Source organism: Empidonax traillii, unplaced genomic scaffold (genome assembly GCF_003031625.1).
Source record: "Empidonax traillii isolate 1590-97213 ecotype Southwest subspecies unplaced genomic scaffold, ASM303162v1 scaffold557:size1000685, whole genome shotgun sequence".
In the NCBI taxonomy this organism is placed as follows: Eukaryota; Metazoa; Chordata; class Aves; order Passeriformes; family Tyrannidae; genus Empidonax; species Empidonax traillii.
The window spans coordinates 652,189-670,400 of NW_020955750.1; the positions used below are offsets into that span (position 1 = coordinate 652,189).

The 18,212-nt window shown below is 42.9% G+C and overlaps 1 protein-coding gene across 1 annotated transcript in view; it reads left to right on the forward strand.

The window, feature by feature from the left end:
* The window catches only part of PRR5 (proline rich 5), a 74,930-nt gene that overhangs the window by 12,787 nt on the left and 43,931 nt on the right, over positions 1–18,212 (forward strand). Inside the window, exon 2 of the mRNA XM_027897729.1 lies at positions 4,831–4,968. The gene's annotated coding sequence lies outside the window, so the exon portion shown is untranslated. The remainder of the gene's footprint in view (positions 1–4,830; positions 4,969–18,212) is intronic.

Sequence of the window (18,212 nt, forward strand, 5' to 3'; positions counted from 1 at the left end):
TTTATTTTTGGGGTGAGGGGTTGGTGGGGAGAGAAATGCTGCTGCAGAGATACTGCAAAGCTGCTGTGCAGAAAATCCTGCCTGGATTTGTTCAGTTTTCAGATTCAGGGGTAAAGCAGTTGACAGTTCCTGTGCCTGAGATTGCCTGAAGTGACTGAGCCAGCAAAGGAGACCCAGCAGGGGCTCAAGTGAAATTCTTCCAAAATGCTCTCGTTTACACTCACTGCATCCTTTTCCAGTAAAACCCTTCAAATGCTGCTTCAAAAATTCATGAGTTTGAGTGCTTTAATGGAAGCAAAGGAGAGATTTTTCTGTCTCATCCTGAAAAAGCCTGTGTAAAGTTCAAAGGGAACTTTTAGTGTTTAGTTATGCTGCACTCACCCATCCAGGAACTCTTCTCCCTGAGTTAACCTGAAGCTTTCATGTTTTATTGAGATCACTGTGGGATGTTGACTTTCACGTGAGCCCTGTAAATGGGCAGCCTGTTAAACAGGGCATTGATGTGAATTTAGTTTCAAATGATACACGCTGTGAATAGGATTTTTCTAGTCTTTTCCTGCTGAAATTGTTGATTATTTTTCTGTGATTTTCATTAAGGCAGAGCCATCCCTGGAACTGTTCAAGAGAGACTGGCTTTACATTTTCATTTTTGGTTTTGGTATCTTTTAGCTTTTTCCTTGTCACCACAGAGTTAAAGTCGACACAGAGCTTTCTGCAACTTTTTCATCTGGCTTCTTTTAAGAGTAACATCAAGGGTTTTCAGGGAAAATTGTTGCCTTTAGGTTTTGATCTTCATTAGTTTATGTCCTCGGAGATATAAGCAGATTAAGTGCCACTATTGCAGCAGAAAAGAAACTCAGCAATACATGCAGCAGAAATGGGCTGTCAGCAAAAAAAAAAAAAAAAAAAAAAAAAATCAGCAATGAGAAGTCAGCCTTAAAAACAATCTAATTATTTGTCTGAGGTACAATGTTGCCCCAGGGAAAGTCAACAGGAGCTCTTCTGTAGCCAGAATTCATCAGAATCCATCCTTTAGTTATAATTTGAAGCTATAGTATGAGCTTTAATTCCATTACAGGGAAATTTTTTTTTTTTTTTTAAAGGAGAAAGATCAAGGAAGGAAAGTCCAGAAGATGTAGTGTCATCTTTTTATATTGGGCAAAAAGGGAAGGAAAGGTCTTTCAGAGGTCGGAAGATTTTGGGAAGCCAGGGACAGCACAGGGTGAACCCTCTGGTTCTGCTTGGTGGGACCAGTTGAGGACTGACCAGTTCAATGGCTGGGGAGGGGAAGGCCAAGAGCACAAAAGGCCTCTTGCTTCATAGGCTGAAATAAAGCTCAGCAAGCCCAAAGGAAAATCTGCATGTATGCAACTTGAGGAACGAAGCCAAGAGCACAGATGGTGCGTTTTACATTCATGTCTTTGCACTTCATTCTTCCCATGCACTTTTTTTTTCCCACACTTCTGGTCGATTGAGCTGAGCTGGTAAAATCCTGAAAGAGGTGAGCGAGCCTTTGCGATTCCCAGCCATGGCCGAGCTTCCCTGTCACTGCAGCCCCAAAGTAAAATCTTCCAGTAGGAAAAGGTCCTTAATGGTCCTGCTGTGGGTTTTAACAGCCAGACCTGGATCACGTCAGCCCGCCAGGCTGATTGTATTATAATTGCAATCACCGGTGCTTTGATTCTTGGCTTGAGCCTTTGTAGGCTGCAGTCATTGAAATTATAGAGCTTATTTGCTGGCCACTCGGGGCTGGATTGAAAGACATGCACAGTAATACCCGAAATTAGAGCCTGTGTGACCGATTTCTCGGGCTGGAGCTGCCTGAGCAGTAGGTGATAAGTGGGGCAACTCTGTCAGCTCCATTGAAAGACTGATTTACAGCAGCTCTCGTTGTCAGTCCTGAGGAGGAGCTGACATTCCCTTCACTGAGCAAGCTCATGCTGTAGGAGAAATCAATTTCACCCACAGTCACAAATAAATTAGTTTTAAAATGCAGTCACTTAGAATAAGGGGGGCAGTTGTTGTATTTGTAATGCACTTGTGAGGAATGATCCTGTGTTTTACCCTTTATTTTTGAATACTCTCGAACATTTGGACATCTAGACTCTCTGCCAGGAGTAGCACTTTGGTTTTGAACAAATTCCCAAACAGCTGGTTTTTTTTCAAGTGGCATCATTAACCAATAATTATCTGCTGCATGTTTTCCTCCTCTGCCTCACGTCTCAGAACATACCTGGAAATGACACTGCCCTGTGGCTCAGAGCAGCTTGAGATGAATCTGGATTTTGTTGCAGCTTTAGGGTCCAAAACCCTCTGGAGTCAGTTTTTTTTTTCCGTGCTGGACAGGAGTCTCTAAAGCTACAATCTGATGGTTGTGCCTGCAGAAGTAGGTTGGGTCTTTCACAGTGATTGTCCTGAGGGAGTTGCTGCTTTCCCTGTGTTCAGGTGGAGGGGTTGGGTAAGCACTGTGTGCCTGAGGAAACTGTAAAGCAGTTCTGGAATTCTGCCTCTGGGAGATGCCTGATTTAAGGCATGGTATCAGTACTTGATAACAAATGAATTCTTCATTTGCTTTATCTGCCAAAGTAACCCACTGATTGCTCAGCAGGAGTGAGGAATATGTTTAATTACAGTATACAGCAGCATCACGGGTTGGGGTTTTTTTCAGGCATTTTCTTTTTTTTTTTTTTTTTTCCCCTGAACCTATAAATAGTTTAAGATATACAGGATATTAGATGAAAGCCAGATAAATGTAATTCACAAGTTTTTAAAAAAATAATAATTTATACTTCGTGCTTGCATTGGTGGACCAGCTGAGCTTTGATCTTCAAGGTTAGGTCGGTTTAAGTAAAAAAGGCAGTGGAATTTTATTCTGAAATGACCCCTCAAATCCTGAAGAATAGCACTGTGATGAAAGTTTATTATCCTGACTAATCAAATTATCACAGGTTATAGGCAAAATGGAGGCCTTTTTTTTTTTTTAATCTGCTGGCATAGGAATGTCAAAGCATGATCTCCAAGCAAAACACTATTTCTGTATCTGTAAGCATTCAGTCTTCTGGGAACTGATTAACTATTATTGCACTTTCTGTCCATAAAATCAGTGAGATTTCTCATATACTTTAGAAGAGAAGATGATGAATCTTCTTCAGTTTGCCTTTTAAGCAGGGAGGGGAAAAAAAGTCCAAAATTGATTATAAGAATCACAGACTTGTTGGGGTTGGAAGAGACCTCTGGAGATCATTCATCCAATGCAGAGTCACCTGGAGCAGGTGGCACAGGAACTCGTCCAGGTGGGTTTGGAAAGTCTCCAGAGAGGGAAACCTGTTATATGAGGGGTGTGCTTTGGTAGTATCCACTTCCAGCTGAGATCAGTTGATCTTTTGGAAGATTTTGGAAGCCCTCAGTGTCCTGAGCACTCTGGCAGCTGCCAGGCACTCGCAGTAAAAACCCAGATATATTAAGAAAGCTCTACCCTGATACAACTTGTTTGCTTAAAGCAGTTTTCCATGTACTGGTGCAACATCCAGCTGTGTCCCCAGGAGTTTTTTGTTGGTCCGGTGTGTCCACATCCAGTGTACCAAGCTCACATCTTGTGGTTTTGTTCACATCCCTCGCTTCAAATCCATTTGTGTGTCATCTCCCAGGTGCCACTGAGAGGTTGGTTTCCCTGCCTTGCTCCCAGGAGCTCAAAGCAGCAGTTTTGTGGCTCTTTGTCCTGCAGGCTGGGGGTGATGTCTCCGTTTCTGCAAGGCTGTGTGTCTGAGCTCCTGAACACACTGCAGGCAAAAAAACCAACTCCACACAGCTCTGCTTCAAACCAGCACCCTAAAATAAGTGGTAACAGAGTGAAGCTCACACAAAAGGTGGGAGTATAAGGGGATTATTTAGTTCTCTCAAGCACAGCAAAGATTAACCTTAAAATACATATTTTTGAACTCAAGCAGCAAAATCCTTGGGAAGTGGATGTGAAACGCCACGAAACAAAAGCAAGAGTGGTTTATGCCCAGGGTGAACTGAGCCAAACAGGACAGCTCTGCATTTCTAGTTAAATTTAGCAGTGTGTTACTAATGACTGTGCAAAGTGCAAGGCATGAAGAGCTGTACTCAGAATGTGGATGCATGTGAATACCACTGTGTATATGTATGTATATTTGTGTGTATATATATGAGGTTTTTTTCTAAAAGCGTTTGATATTTATTGATCAGTGATTTTAAAAAAAAATATTTAAATTATGATGATGTTTGTATTGGGGTTAGAAGTCACGTAATTCTAAATTCTGTGCTGTACCAAGTTACCCACTCTGGTGTTTTTATTGCGTTAATAGTCATCTTAGAGAGGCACTTCAAGACCAGAGCAGGGCAGGCAGTGATACTGTAGCCATCATTTGAAGCCCTAAAGAAAGAATTTCCAGTATTTCCAGATGATGCATTTAAGTCTTGTGTGGGCCTTCCAGGACAGCTGCTCTCCAAAGCTGATCACAGCAGATCGTGCAGCATATCTCAAACCTCTTCATGTCACCTCCTTAGCGCTGGAACACAGAACCACCACAGAACCGTGTGTGCTCTTGGAAACTCCCTTACCCTCTTTAGGGATAGGTGTAGCTCTCAGTGTTGTTGCCAATTAGTTGCTCCCCCTTAAGAGAATAAAACAGAAAGGGGGAAAGTACAAGAAGAAATATTTGTGTCAGTGATGAGGTAGAACAGCACTGATTACCATGCTTATTTTACTTCTTTGTATGCCATTAGGGGGTTATTAGTGCACTCTTGAAACATATTCCAGAATAGCAATATTTGCAATGCTGCTTTTCTGTTCATCTGTTGTTGCAGAGCTGCCTTTTTTGCAAGGGGCTGAATTTTTTCAACCCATGTGTGTCGCCTGTCAAGAATTTTCACGTGACTCTCGGAAACCTGCTGCAAAGTCTTCCCTATTTGCTATCCAACCCCGTTTTCTTCTCCCTTTAGCAGGTAAGCACATGTTTCAGCAAAGTTATTTGCAGCTGGAAGACATTTCCAGTTGCAGACACCTGCAGAGTTTTGTTGGACTCAGTAGGGTTAATGTCTCTCCTCCAGAATTTTCCCCAAACTCACTGTGTTTTCTGACAAAGGGAAATATTTGAATCCCACTGCAGCACTCTGGGGTTTTTAGCATCAGTGTATGTCAGCCTGCATCCCTCTAGCTCTGGTACAGCTTAAAAAGACAGTACACATGGACTTTCAGCTGGGAGTCTATTTACAGCTGAATCAGGATGGTGAGCAAGCCACACAGAAAATTGCTCGAATTTCTGCTGTCTGAGAGGAGCCTCTAAATAACTTTCATGTCCTTGGGGGAAAAAAAGCCCTGAAGGGGGAGGGCCAGGATGGGTGATGGGAGAGCTCGGGTGTCACCCAGCACGGGGACCTCGAGCTGGAGAGAGGGTTCAGATGCTGTTCACCACGATCCCAGTCAGCGCTGCAGGAGCAGATTAAGGCTGACTGTGCACTGGAGCACGGGAGGGATTCTCTAATGACCTGTGTATGATTGATGGATACATGGGTGTGGCAAGAAGGGGCACTGAACAGCTGAGCAGGAGAAATGTCTTCCCCAGCTGCAGCTGTTCGTGCGGAGGGGCTTGGAATGGCCCTCCAGAGTTTGAGATTGGAGGTTTTGGGGAAGGAGGAAATTTTTAAAGATTGCTTGAAATCGCTTCCAGTAAATGCCAGTCATCAAAGAGTGTGCATGGGGGTGTGTGAGTGCATTTATGTGAAAGGAAAGAAAATGTGCTTAATCTGTCTTTGATGTTGTTCTGTTTTTCTTCTAACATCATCGTTGCATGTAGTTATTTTTTTTAAAGCAACTTAGAAATCTCAGAAAACAATCGCCAATTTCCTCCTCCAAAAGAATTTTCTTTCTGAATGTATTGAGAGGCTGTGAAACACTTATTTACTAATCTCTAATCTCTGCCATGGCTTCAGCTTTTTTCCCGTGTTTTTTAAGGAAAGAGGTCTTTTCTAAAGGGTTGGCTCTTGAAAACTTCTGGTTTGATTTACTTGGTGGTAATGGATGCTTTCTGCCCAATCTATATCCAGTGGTAAATGGTGGGAATTCCTGTTCTATGCTATTTTATTGCAATGGTAGCTGGATTTTCCCACAGCATTACTTGGTCTCATCCCAGGCTTCAAGAGTGAATGGTCCCCTATAACCTGCAGTTTGCCAGGGCCTTGTATGGTACTCACAGAGTCACAGTTTGGGGGTAGAAGAGACCTTAAAGATCATCTTGTTCCAACCCCCTGCCATGGGCAGGGTCACCTTCCACTAGACCAGGCTTCTCAAACTCTGTCCAGCCTGGCCTTGGACACTTCCAGGGATGTGAGCAAGGCTGGGAGCTACAGCAGAATTGAGCTTGTTCTGTAAGCTGGGCATAGATGTTTCAAAGTGAGAGAAAAATGCGAGAACTCATTTTGACTTGTGCTGCACCTTTTTTCCCTGAGGATTTCCAGACTGTTGTTCAGTTACTGCTGCTCTGCATTCCCTGAGAGGTGAGTTAAGGATATCAGTAGCAGAGAGGGGGCATTGTACAGTGGGAACTTGATAGTCCCAGGTCATCAAGATCGTGATTATGGGCATGGCTTTTCTCTTTATTCCTCTGGGAAAGGTGAGGGAAGAATAACTCAGGCAGGAAATCCCTTCCCGCTCTCCCTTCCCGTATTATTTCAAGAGTACCCAGAAAATTTCTACTCCTGAACTTAACAACCCTCTCTAAAACAAATATCCACATCTCCTGTTAACTAAGTTACCAGTCTACCAACTAATCTGTTCCCAAACATGAGTTTTGTCAGCAACAACTCCAAATACAGCTCCTGGGAGGGTTCAGCCCCTGCCAGCAGAGCTAAAAGCTGCTTTAATGCTTCACTGAAATATTTCGGAAAGCTCACTGTGAACAATCCATCTTTGTTTTGTTCGCTATTAAACTTTTCATTCTTGGTTTTCTAAATAACTGCCCCTCAGAGTAAACAGAGACACAGATGCAAACCTTCTGTATTTAGCAGAGCGTTTGCAAACCATCCCACTGTAAACTGTTTATAGATTATTGTGTAATCTGTAACTGTATTGTGATGGACAGTCAGACTTCCCACCATGCAAGGAGTCGTTATTAAACATCGTGCCTTGAGCAGTTTACCACCACCCTGACAGAGAGTTTGCTGCCTGGAAATACCAATTCCTTCTGAAAAAAAACCCTGCCTGCCTGCTGCAAACCCAGCATTTCGTAAACACTTGGGTTTTTTTCATTGCTAAAGCCATAACTTGCTGCCAATATGGCAAACTTTAAGTGATGCTTACAACTTTATTGTATTAAAATTTTACTTTCCAACAACGTGCATAAACTCACAAGTATTATTTGCTCTTTATTGTGGTGTGGTGTAATTTAAAGGTCTGAGGAGTCTGGCCCTACCTTAACAGAGACCATAGAAAACAGGTATTGAAGGTGTCAGGCCCCCATTAATTTACACCTGCAGGCCATGGCCTCTGTAAACAGGTGTACAGAGGTTTCACTTTCTGGATGTGCTCTGGGTTCTGTATTATTCCATGGAAATGTCACGGGTTTCAAATGAAGCACATACAGGATAGTTTGAATGGCAAGGGCCTAATCAGAAGCAGCAAAGTAATAGGTTTGCTGTCCTCACAAGGGGACAGAAGTCAGCAGGAGAGTGTTGAGATAATAATAGAGGTTAGCAGTGTTTACTGGTCACAGGGGATAAGCACTCATGTTTTTCATAATTAGTATTTTGAGAAGTTCCTGTCAAAGTTGTAACCCTTTGTTTGCTCCCTTTTTTTCTCCCCCTCCAAATACAAAGAGGAGAACCTGGCAGTATTTTTATTTATGTTTATTTCTTCTTGTTCACTGTTGGAGGGTGTTAACTCTCAGTTTACCTCTCCCCTAAAATTCCAGCTGACTCCCTAACCAGGCTGCCCCATGAAGGCTGCAAACTTTGTCCTTTTATCTCAATCCCTCAATGCCTTTGGTCAGCAGCAGATTCTTCTGGAAATACTAATTTAATACCTCCCAGCTTGAAATACCAGCTCAGCTTGTAAACCAAAGATAGCTCTCAAAGATTTCTTCATTGAGGGTCAGAGCATGTGCTCGAGGAAATGAAACATTCATTAGTTGGATGCCAGATTATTTACACTTGTATAATGATCAATCAGGCAATAAGAGACTGGGGATGACATTCTTCTTAGCTAATTTTAGATATTTACAGCTTGGGATACCATATCCATATCTGAGCTGCTTATATTATATTCTCTTTATAGTCAGTGGAGAGAACAGGCACATCCCCAGCATGACACTCCTTGACCAGGCTGAAATACCCTTTACAGGATGTGATGAAGTGCACCCTGAACGTGCCCAGTTTTCTCCAGCAGCGAGAAATGGGTTTGCCTGTACATCTGTACTTTTTGAGACCCACTTCTGATGTCCATCACTGCATTTCCCAGTAGTCAGTGCTAAATGAGCTTAAAAAAAATAGAAGAGCAGACTGGAGTGGCAGAACTTTAGCACAAGAGTGTCTTAATTGCACCTTTGAGTTCTGACCTCCCAGGTCACTGCACTGCTGTCACTGCAGTGATTGTCTCTCTTCACAGCTCTTTGCAGAGAATTTAATCAAAAGGAAGGAATTATTTCAAGTATTATTTCCACTATTATTCCAGTTACTTATTTGCTATCTCACTAAAATACAGGCAGGAGTAAAGTGTAGATAAAAGTGTAAATATTTTTTCTGTAGATGTACTTATCTAATGTTATCTAAAATAACTCAGTATAACAACTGAAGACTTACATTTATTACATTTAATTTTGCTAAGTGAAGGTGAAAGTAGGACCTTTCATTCCTGTTGCTTCCCCAACTCCACACAAGTGCAACCCAAATAACTCTCATGACTGAGCAAAGGAGAACAGGTCACCTCAATGAGGGCTGAATAATCTCCCAAAAGTTAAATAATGAGGATTACCAGAATAAGGCCTTGAAAGGTCATGTGCCTGGCACCAAAAAAAAAAAAAAAAAAAAAAAAAAAAAAAATCATAATGTGGGCTTAAAAATTGGTTGGGTTTTTTTTAAATGTCTTTAGAACTTGTGTTCTGCATTTGAACTGAAATGGGGCATTCAGTTTATGCACCAAATTACCTGTTTTAAAATAAAAGTTGGGTCTACAAAAATGCCAAGGATTGAAAATTTCTACAGTATCTTTTTCTCCCTAAAACATACATTGACAACCTTGTTTCAACACCTAACAATGACAACCAGGTAGCCTTTTTTAAAAAAGGTATAAGAAAAGTGTGAAATGCAAGTGGCTCCTGATCATATTTTCGTATTTTCATTAGACCTCTTAACTAAGACTTAACAAAGTATCTAATAATTTTGGATGCCTTTGGTTTTGACTACAAAAGTTTAGTCTCTCTTATAGGGAGGCACAGTTATACACTATTAAGGATTCAGCCTTTAAAAATTAAGCCTCCTATACTTTGTTAGTTTGTTGTTTTGTTTTGGGGGTTTTTTTTGTAGTACTATTGGATACCAACAGTAGAGTTGGGAAGCCTTTAAAAAGAATGTTTCAAAACATGTGAACCAAGAAGATTTTTTTTTTGTTGAAAGCATTTGATTGAAAACAATGCACTACAAACACACACTGAAACTTTTTATTTTGTTCCAGCAGGATAAGTTTAGATGCGTTTACGTTTCATCTGACACGCTGAATTCTTGCACTAAACAAACCAAGGAAAACCAAATGGAGTCAATGAACCAAAAACCTGGATTCAAAAGCCATTTATCTTTATGCCAGCCTGAGTCAAAAGTTCAGTTCTGGATACTGTCCTTCCTCAGAGAGTTCTGATCTGGAGCCCAAACTTTCTGTTGGAACCAATCTCTGTAACAGATGACTAATAAAACCAACATAATTACTTTCACATATGTGCACACACATATCTCCTTTTTAACATGTGGAGTATTAGCTGAGGGCCAGGATCATTTTAGATTTATCTTCTGAAAAAGTGATTCAAGGCCCTTCCCTGTCCTCCTCCCTTCTCCCAGTCTGGTCAAATGTTTGTGCTGGCTCCTATTGCTGCATAGACAAATATTGCAGAAAGGAACTGCTTTATTTATTTTTTTTTGTTTTGTTTTAGCAAGAAGATAAAAGGTTTGGTTTACTTTTTTCCCTGTGTTCATCAATCAAATTAAACAGATGGCTTAAAAATTGATGCAAACAAATGGCATCCAAAGTCCCCCTTTGCATTTTGTAATTGCACCCAGCTGTGATTACAGTCTCACAGAAGATATTTTTGCATTTTCTTTTCTTTCCTTACACTTCACTGGTGATTCACTCCCTAGAAGGGATTCACCCCTTTTAGGAGAAAGAGAATTCAGTGGTTTCATGACCTTTTATTGCTGCAGTAGAAATGGGTGAACTCACTTGGAATAAATACGAACCAAGCCAAAACATTACACAGGATAAAATTAATTCCAAATCTGACCTTTCTGAGACGGAGCGGGGGGGAGAAAAGAGATATCCTTTTTTTTTTTTTTTTTCTTTTCTATCTTTTGACTGATGCCCCTTTAATTTGCAAGCACTAAAATATCACAGCAGGGACTCAAGCTTTAAGGATGCAGCAAAGCTGGAAGACTCGAAGTGCCACTGTTCTGGGGCGTGGTGGGGTAGCCCAGTGGAGAACAGAGCAAAAGTGTGAGGTGAGGAGGTTCTAATTGTTTTCCAGGGTCACAGAGTGCCTGGTGGGAAGCATCTCCCACCAAGGAAGGGTACTGGCCTCAGGTTTGTCCCCTCTAAATCAGGGATGGCTCCACAAAGCTCCCTGAGGGAGGAGGGTGCCAGAGGTGGGTCCTGCCTGTCGTGTTTGCCCTGCAGCCACTGCCCCTTTCATACTATCTGGAAGACCCAAAAGCAGACCCCTTTTATTAAAAAAAACCCCACACATGACAGAGCAGAGGCCGATTTATAAATGTTTGTGGGAGTTACGGTGTTTCACCCTGAGGGGGTGCTCAGTTAGAAAGTTAAAATCTCGTTAAAAGCAATGGGCCAGGGAGCACATGCTCACAGATGTTAAGGTTCAGGTTTTGTTGTGGGGTTTTTTGTGTTGTACGTGGCTGTTTTCCAGGGCTCCCTCCCCAAGCATCTGATGGATGGGGATTCCCAGCCCCTGTGCTGCTGAGGGAACACAGCCCCAGCCCAGCCCTCCCGAGTGCCTCATCACCTCAGGTATCATCACACCCAAACCCGGCACGTGGCTCAGATGGGCCTGAAATGAAATGTAAAAAAAGTAGGCTGACACAAGTGGGTTTGGCAGATTTTAAGAGTCAGGGTGAGCAAAGGCTGCAGTTTCTCCTGGGGCCGAGCTTTGTCCGTCCTCCTGTGGTCCCCCAGTCACTGTGAAAATGTTGAGTTGTGGAGTTGGGTGTGAACCTATTTATAAAGACCAAATTATCTCAAAAGGACTTTAGAGACAGATTTGAGTGTGGAGCTCACCACTTCTCCACTCGTGAGAGGCTTGCAATTTATTTATTCTTCCGATGACGTTCCCAAAATGGAATATGGAAGGAAGGAAGCAGTTCACACAAGTGCTGGCTGCAAGCCTGGCGGTGACTACCTGGCCTACAGCTTTCTGTGTGAAGGAGCTGTGCATCCTAGAAACATGGCTTTTGGTACCAGGATCTCAGCAGAGCATCTGGGAGCCCTGCTCAGGATTTAAGACCTTCAGCCTTTGTGTTTTGGAGTGTGGGAGCTCAGTCTGGCACTGGAGCAGCCAGCCTGAAAGACCCTGCAAGGCTCACAAAAAGCTTTATGGTCCTCCCTTCAGCACTTTTCTGAGGGGGACCAAAAAAAAAAAAAGTTTTAAGTTTTCTGTAGATTTAGAGAGCTTGAACTGTTTTGCAGTGGAAAATCTTTACAGCCTGAGTTTGGAGAACAGATCATCTGAAATTATTAAATGAAGCCTGGTGGACACAAAAGCTGGAGCAGCAGTACTCGTCGGGAAGGAGAGGTAGGGAAGGCACCATAAAACTGGTGAAGGTGCATGAACCTTCTGAATGATGCTTTGTTCTTGCCCTGCATCCCTCAGTAGCTTGAGGAGGCTCGTGTTAATGCTGGTTTTAGGAGTACCTTGACTTGGTATCTAGTTGTTGCTGCCTTGTGGGGAAATGAGTGTTTTCCAGAAGGAAACTTAATGGAATTTGTCTTACCTCCTTAATAATGAGGCATTCCTTTGAGGTGATAACTCAAATGGTGATGTCATTTTGATGTTTGATTGAAGACTGAGGCAGGTTTAAGAGCTGGAGTCAGAGTGGAAGGAGTTTTTCCAAACCTTGGTGAGGAGTTAAAAAAATTCCATCGCTCTGCCTTTTGAGATAAATTATTTTGCAGAGCACCTTGAGAAAACACTGAGGATGTGATACATACTGAGAGGTCATAGTACTAGACCTGCTGACCTGGTGAAGTGGAGATTTGTAGGTACAAGTGGAAAATAATGTGTGCAATGAAGCCTTTTTTCACTCTTGTTGTTCCCACTGCCCCATGTCTCAGACTGCAGGGACTGTCTTGGCATGTGTGGATGAAAGGTGGCAAAAGGTTCCCATTTTTATGTTCCTAATGAAAGGCTCCACTGTGCTGAATGCTGCAGAGCCCAAGTACACATCTTGTTGCAATTTTGGATTATCTTTTAAGTCTTTCTGGTGAATTTTGTATTCCTTGTGATGCAAAGAGAGAAGGATAAACTTTCTGTAAGAATCCATTTGTACTGAAGGCCGGGCTTTTGTGATTCTTGTAGGACTGCAGGATCTGCTCCAGAGAGTTGTAGTACCCTTAGAGTACCAGCAGTGTAGTACCACCAAAGATCCCCCAAGTGTGCAGAGCTGTCTCTTGCTCAGGTCTGAAGTGACCTCCCTGACTTAGGCACAGGAGGTGGCAGTAGTCTCAAGGCATGGTTTATGTTTCCAGCCATGCTCAGATTCTGAGAGAGAACGTCACACAAGTGATATCCCATCTTTGAGAGTAAAGCCGGGATTATCACTCAGAACTACCACCAGTGCAGCTTATTAGAAACTCGGCTAGTTACTGAAGTGGGTTCTTTATCTTGGTGACCTTCCAAGGCAATCAGAGCCTTCTTGGAAGACCTTGAATCAAAAATGTTTGGGTAGAAGAAAAACAGCCCTTCACAGCATACACTTGTGATCTCTCAGGGTTCACGGATTTGGAAGGCACTGTACCATATATAACTGTAGAAGACAGCACTGAGATACTGTAGCGGCTGCATCAAGGTCATGGTGTTCCAGGATCCAATTAAAATTATGCAAGATAGGCAATTTAGGAAAGAATTCACATAGAGCTCAGGAAGGGAGAAAAGTCATGTGCGTTATGAGCTCAGTTACTTTGCAAGATTAATTTTCCACTATCTCATGATCTTGTAATAAGAGCATAAAGTATTTTAAACGTTTGATTTACGTATTGATCAGAACTCTTGAGACTTTATTTCCTAAATCAAAATTAAAGGTTTGACTTCCATTTAATAGCAGAGTTGCGAGCTTGCCTTGGATATACACTGGTTACAGTGGGGTTGTGAATTCAGTGAGTGGGCAGCAGTGAAAGCTGGAACAGGCACATTTGGTGCTCAGAAATCCGTCTCCTTCCTTCTCTGGAGGGGATGTGAGTGGAAGGTGGTAATGCCACAGGTCCTGTAATCCAGAGCGTTGATCCTCACCTCCTCCATTATGTTTATTCAGATCCCTGCACTATCTTTAATCCCCAGAACCCCTAAAGAGGTAATAAGGACTGATAGTGCAAGCCAGGGGAATTGCTGTATGATGGAAAGCTTGATGTTTTGACATGGTGGTGTAACAGGCCTATTGCTATCCTAATTCTCTCCTAATGCCTTTCTCCTGAAGGGGAAGGAAATAAGATTTAGCTGTCTACTGTATTTTAAGAACTGCTTGTATTTTTGTGCTCTGTAAACCAAAACTGCTGCTGACAAAGGGGTGGGATTTCATGGATGCTTTGAGCAGGTATTATTCGATTCATGACCTGTGTTAGATTAGGCTGGGGACTGGAGACTCAGTCTGAGCTCAGGGCTCTGTTTTGCTGCCTGAAGTACAAACAGCAAGGCAAAAGGGTAAAGAAGAACTCATAATTCAAACATAAAGCCTTGATTCACCCAGAGCCAGCTAAGGAGTTATTTGCAAACACTGCGTTAGTACCAACATTTTGGTCTCCTCTTCTTTTATATGTAAAAACTGCCTTTCTACTGTAGCCAAAGGGCTCTTCTTAGGTGTCACCTTCTGCGTGCTCAGGAAGGAGATGCTTTCTTGGGTGTTCCTTTTCACAACATAAAAGACAAACCCCATGTGTGTCCCACATGCAGGTGAAGGGGCAGAGAGCCCAGCTCTGTCCAAAGGGCTGGAGGCAGCTGTGGTCGTGTTGGCAGGTTGGTCACAGGATGTGAGGTACAGGAGTACGCAGGAGGTGTTCCAAAGATTGGGAAGAAGTGTAAGTAAACCCAAGAAGTCCCCTCTTATAAATCAAATCAGTGCTTGGCTGTGGAGAGGGCAAAAATCAGGCAAACCCAAGGCTGTCCTATGACCAGCCTCAAAAAACAGCAGCCAGAAGCTGCCCTTGAGAGCGCCTTTATCTCCAGAGGTTGCACAGAGTCAGTGGGATGGAGAGCCTGCTTGGTTTCATACTTTCTTTACTCTCTTTATTCTTTGTTTTCTGATGATAAAGGAGCTTTATGTGGATGTTGCAGGAAAGGAATTGATGAGTCATAAGGTTTACAACTGCATTTCCCCCTGGCTCTATTTTTTCCTGATGGTCCCATCTCCTTCCTTTCTACCTTTCCTCTCCTCTGCTGGCGCAGCAGGACGTGCGGTGCCTTTAAGAAGTGTTTTGTCAGAGAACTAATTCCTGAGCTTTGGCATATGTCGAGGCATGCCCTCAGTTTTGTGGTGTGTTTTATGAAAAACTAAAATGCGTTTGTCTAGGGAGGGTTTTAACTCCTTTCTGCCATAGATGGGCTTAACCTTTCTGTTCTTTGCTCACAGAGCAGACACCACTCAGCCTCACCAGGGGAGTTCTGCTCTCTTCTCCAAGAGAGATGGGGAGACAAAGTGAAATAGGGGGCTTTTTTTTCTTTTTTTTTTTTTTCCAATTAAAATTTTTATTTATTGAGTTGTTCTTCTGCATGGCAAGTTCTTTTACATGGCAAGCCAAGATGGCAAACTCTCTTGCTGTTTATACTGTCTCCCTGGCACTGATATCGCTGCAGTGCTCACCTGCAGTTGCAGCAGCAGAGTGGTGTGGCCTAAAACACGTTGGCCCACAGCAGTCACAGCACTGGTAGCTTTATTATAAATTTCTTATGTTGTGAATTTCTTAATGGTCTTTCCCCCTCCCATCATGGTCAAAAAGAAACTTGTAAGAAGACAATACAATTATACTGTAAAAATTAGCTTATCATTACATAAATAAAATGTAGGGGGGGTTCTCTTTATTTTCCTTTTTGTTTGTTTGTTGGTGTTGATGTTTTTTTTTTAGCAAATCTCATTCTTTTAAACCATGTGTGTACTTGGAGAGGTGTGCCTGGTTCTTTTTTAACATTTGCTAGGGACAGCAATATGATCTTAAAACCACAGCTCCCAGGGAGAGAGAATACTGCAGACGTTGCAGGCGGACCAGAAGGTGACTGCGGAGTTAGCCTTGTTTTAAAAGCCGTGTTTGCTGCGAAGTCCTGGAGTTGTAGGCTAACATTGTCTTCTAAAAACAGCATAAATCCTCTTGGACTCCCAGCCTACATGTTGTTTCAGGCCTCGAGGTAGAAAGCCCAGGTGAGCAGAAATTCCCGGCATCGTGGCGGCTCCGGGACTTGCCGTGCGGTCCCCACAGACGAAAGAAGGGTGTCTAGTAGAGACAGGTTTGGTTTTATGAGGAGAGATGTTGGAGGGGAAGGGAGGGAGCAGGAGTTAGGATGTGTCTTCCCCACCGAGGTGGTTGTGTGGCTCTGGTTCAGTCCCTTAACCGTGGAGCTGAGGGAAGTGGTAGAATTAGCAGTGGGTACGGCTTGCTGGGTTCAAGTGAACTGAGGTAACGCTGCTCTCCAGTCTCAGCTCTGTGACTGAGCTGAGTGCAGTTGTTCTATTTAAGAAGCTCGTGTTGAGCCTACAGGAAGGCTTCCCATTACTCCCTTTCCTCCCGGCAGCATCCACTTGGTGTATTGTGCTGGCACAGGAGGCAGAGGCCCTGGGACATCGTGGGGTGGCCTGGGCAAGTCACAGCTCCTTCCTCTTCTTCAATCTTAAAGCTGAAGTGCAGATCACCTCTTTTTCCCTTCATTCCCAAGGGCTGCTCAGGCAGAGGTAATGCCGGGCAGTCAAGGGTGGCCTTGGACGCACAGCTCAAGGAAAACGTGAAGTATTACCCTGCAATTATGGGTGGAGGCAACACGTGTTGAAAATGATTTATTTTATCATAAATCAACATTTGATCAGGTGAAATCGCCGAAAGGAGAACGAAGTGCAGAGAAAGCCTGTTACCTCAAGCAGGAATTTTTCAAGCTGCTGGAATGTTGGCTCTCCCATGTATTTGCATGCATAGGCTCTGAATCTAGTCCTGGTTACTGAGATGGATGGGTGGCATAAAAATAGACTGACTTCTATAGGTGTAATATTTCACCATACAGAAGGAAAGAGATCTTTTTTTTTCCCCTCCTCTTCTCTTGGGTTCAGCATTTTATGAAGAAAGCAAAGAACTGCTTTTTGCAGCGTTGTCTGGCGTATCCAAGGCTGACACAGCAGCTCCTTGCATTTAGTCAATTAGCTAGTTGAGGATTTTAGGGGAAAAAGCAGATGAAACATTAGTAGGTGGATGCTGACATACTGGCACCATCAGGATACAGTTTGTAAAGTATCTGGTGCTGCCAAGGAATCAAAGAGTTAAAAATTCCCAGGGTTTAATCCAGTATAGTGACATTTTGCAAGGCCTATCAAATTCATGGAAAGCGAGAAGCAGAAAAGCAACCGAGCTAGGTAGAAAATGAAATTAGGTGGCATTATATTGCCACGGGTTTATCTAACTGGTTATTTCACTTAGGAGGGCAGACACCAATTTTATCTGAGCCCTCAGCAGGAGCTCAGCCCAAGTTGTGCTCCCTGGCAGTGTTATCCACAGAAATGGAGTGCCCTTCACTGGATTTGAACAGGGCAGTGTTTTGCTGGGGCTGTGCTTGGGCCCTGATTTGTATGCTGTAGGAGCCATCTCATTCCTTAGAATACAGCCATATATTGTTGTGTTTGTTTTCCTTCTGCTGCTGTGTGCAGAGTGGATTGTTTGCGTGTTTGTTTGTTTGAAGGATTTAAACATCTGGAAGAGACCACAGATAGAAATGTCTTTGTACATGGGTTAGACATGGAGCTGCAGGTCCCTTACAAAGTGAGATGTTATGTGGCATCTAGAGTGATGGTTGTTTGTGAACTTGAGAGTTATACGTGAGGATTTGGGTGTGGGAAGGGCAGTCAATATAACGCTAATCCAAGCAGCTGGATAAAACCGCTACTGCTAAAACCAGCATGAGGTAAAAATGGATTTATTTCCCTAGGTAGTTCTGCAGCTGGTTCACGTGGAGGTAATATCAAATACAAACTTTGGAAGTGAATATTTATATGCAGTAATGTTACCTGAGTTTGGGTGAACAGTGAGATAAATTGCTTTTTACTAAAATATGTCAGTAAATGATGCACATAAGGCACAGCTCTCTGTGAGAAATTCAGGTTTGCCATATTATTTGGACACCAGCAAGTGGAATTATAGCCTGAATCTGGACAATAGGTTATCACAGATGAAAAGAGTAAGTAGAAAGTAGGAAGAAAAAAGAAAAAGAAAGAATAAGTTCTATATTGCAGCCCCTTTGCAGTGAGTGGGAGGTTACTCTGCAAGGAGCCTTCGTGGCTTTTACCAGACTATTTGCAGACCAATGCCGTAGCAACAGAAAGCAGTTCTTACACTCTGGCTCAGTCTATTGCAAACAATACCTTTTCTGAGAAAGCTAATCACTATTTTGTTACATTACTTCCCAGCAGATGAGCCAGGCACTCCTGAATTTAAAACAGAACTGCCAGTGAGTGACAGCGAGCTAAGCATGGGCTGGAGTCTTGTAGCAGCATATCCTTCAGCTGACTGCTGCAGTCAG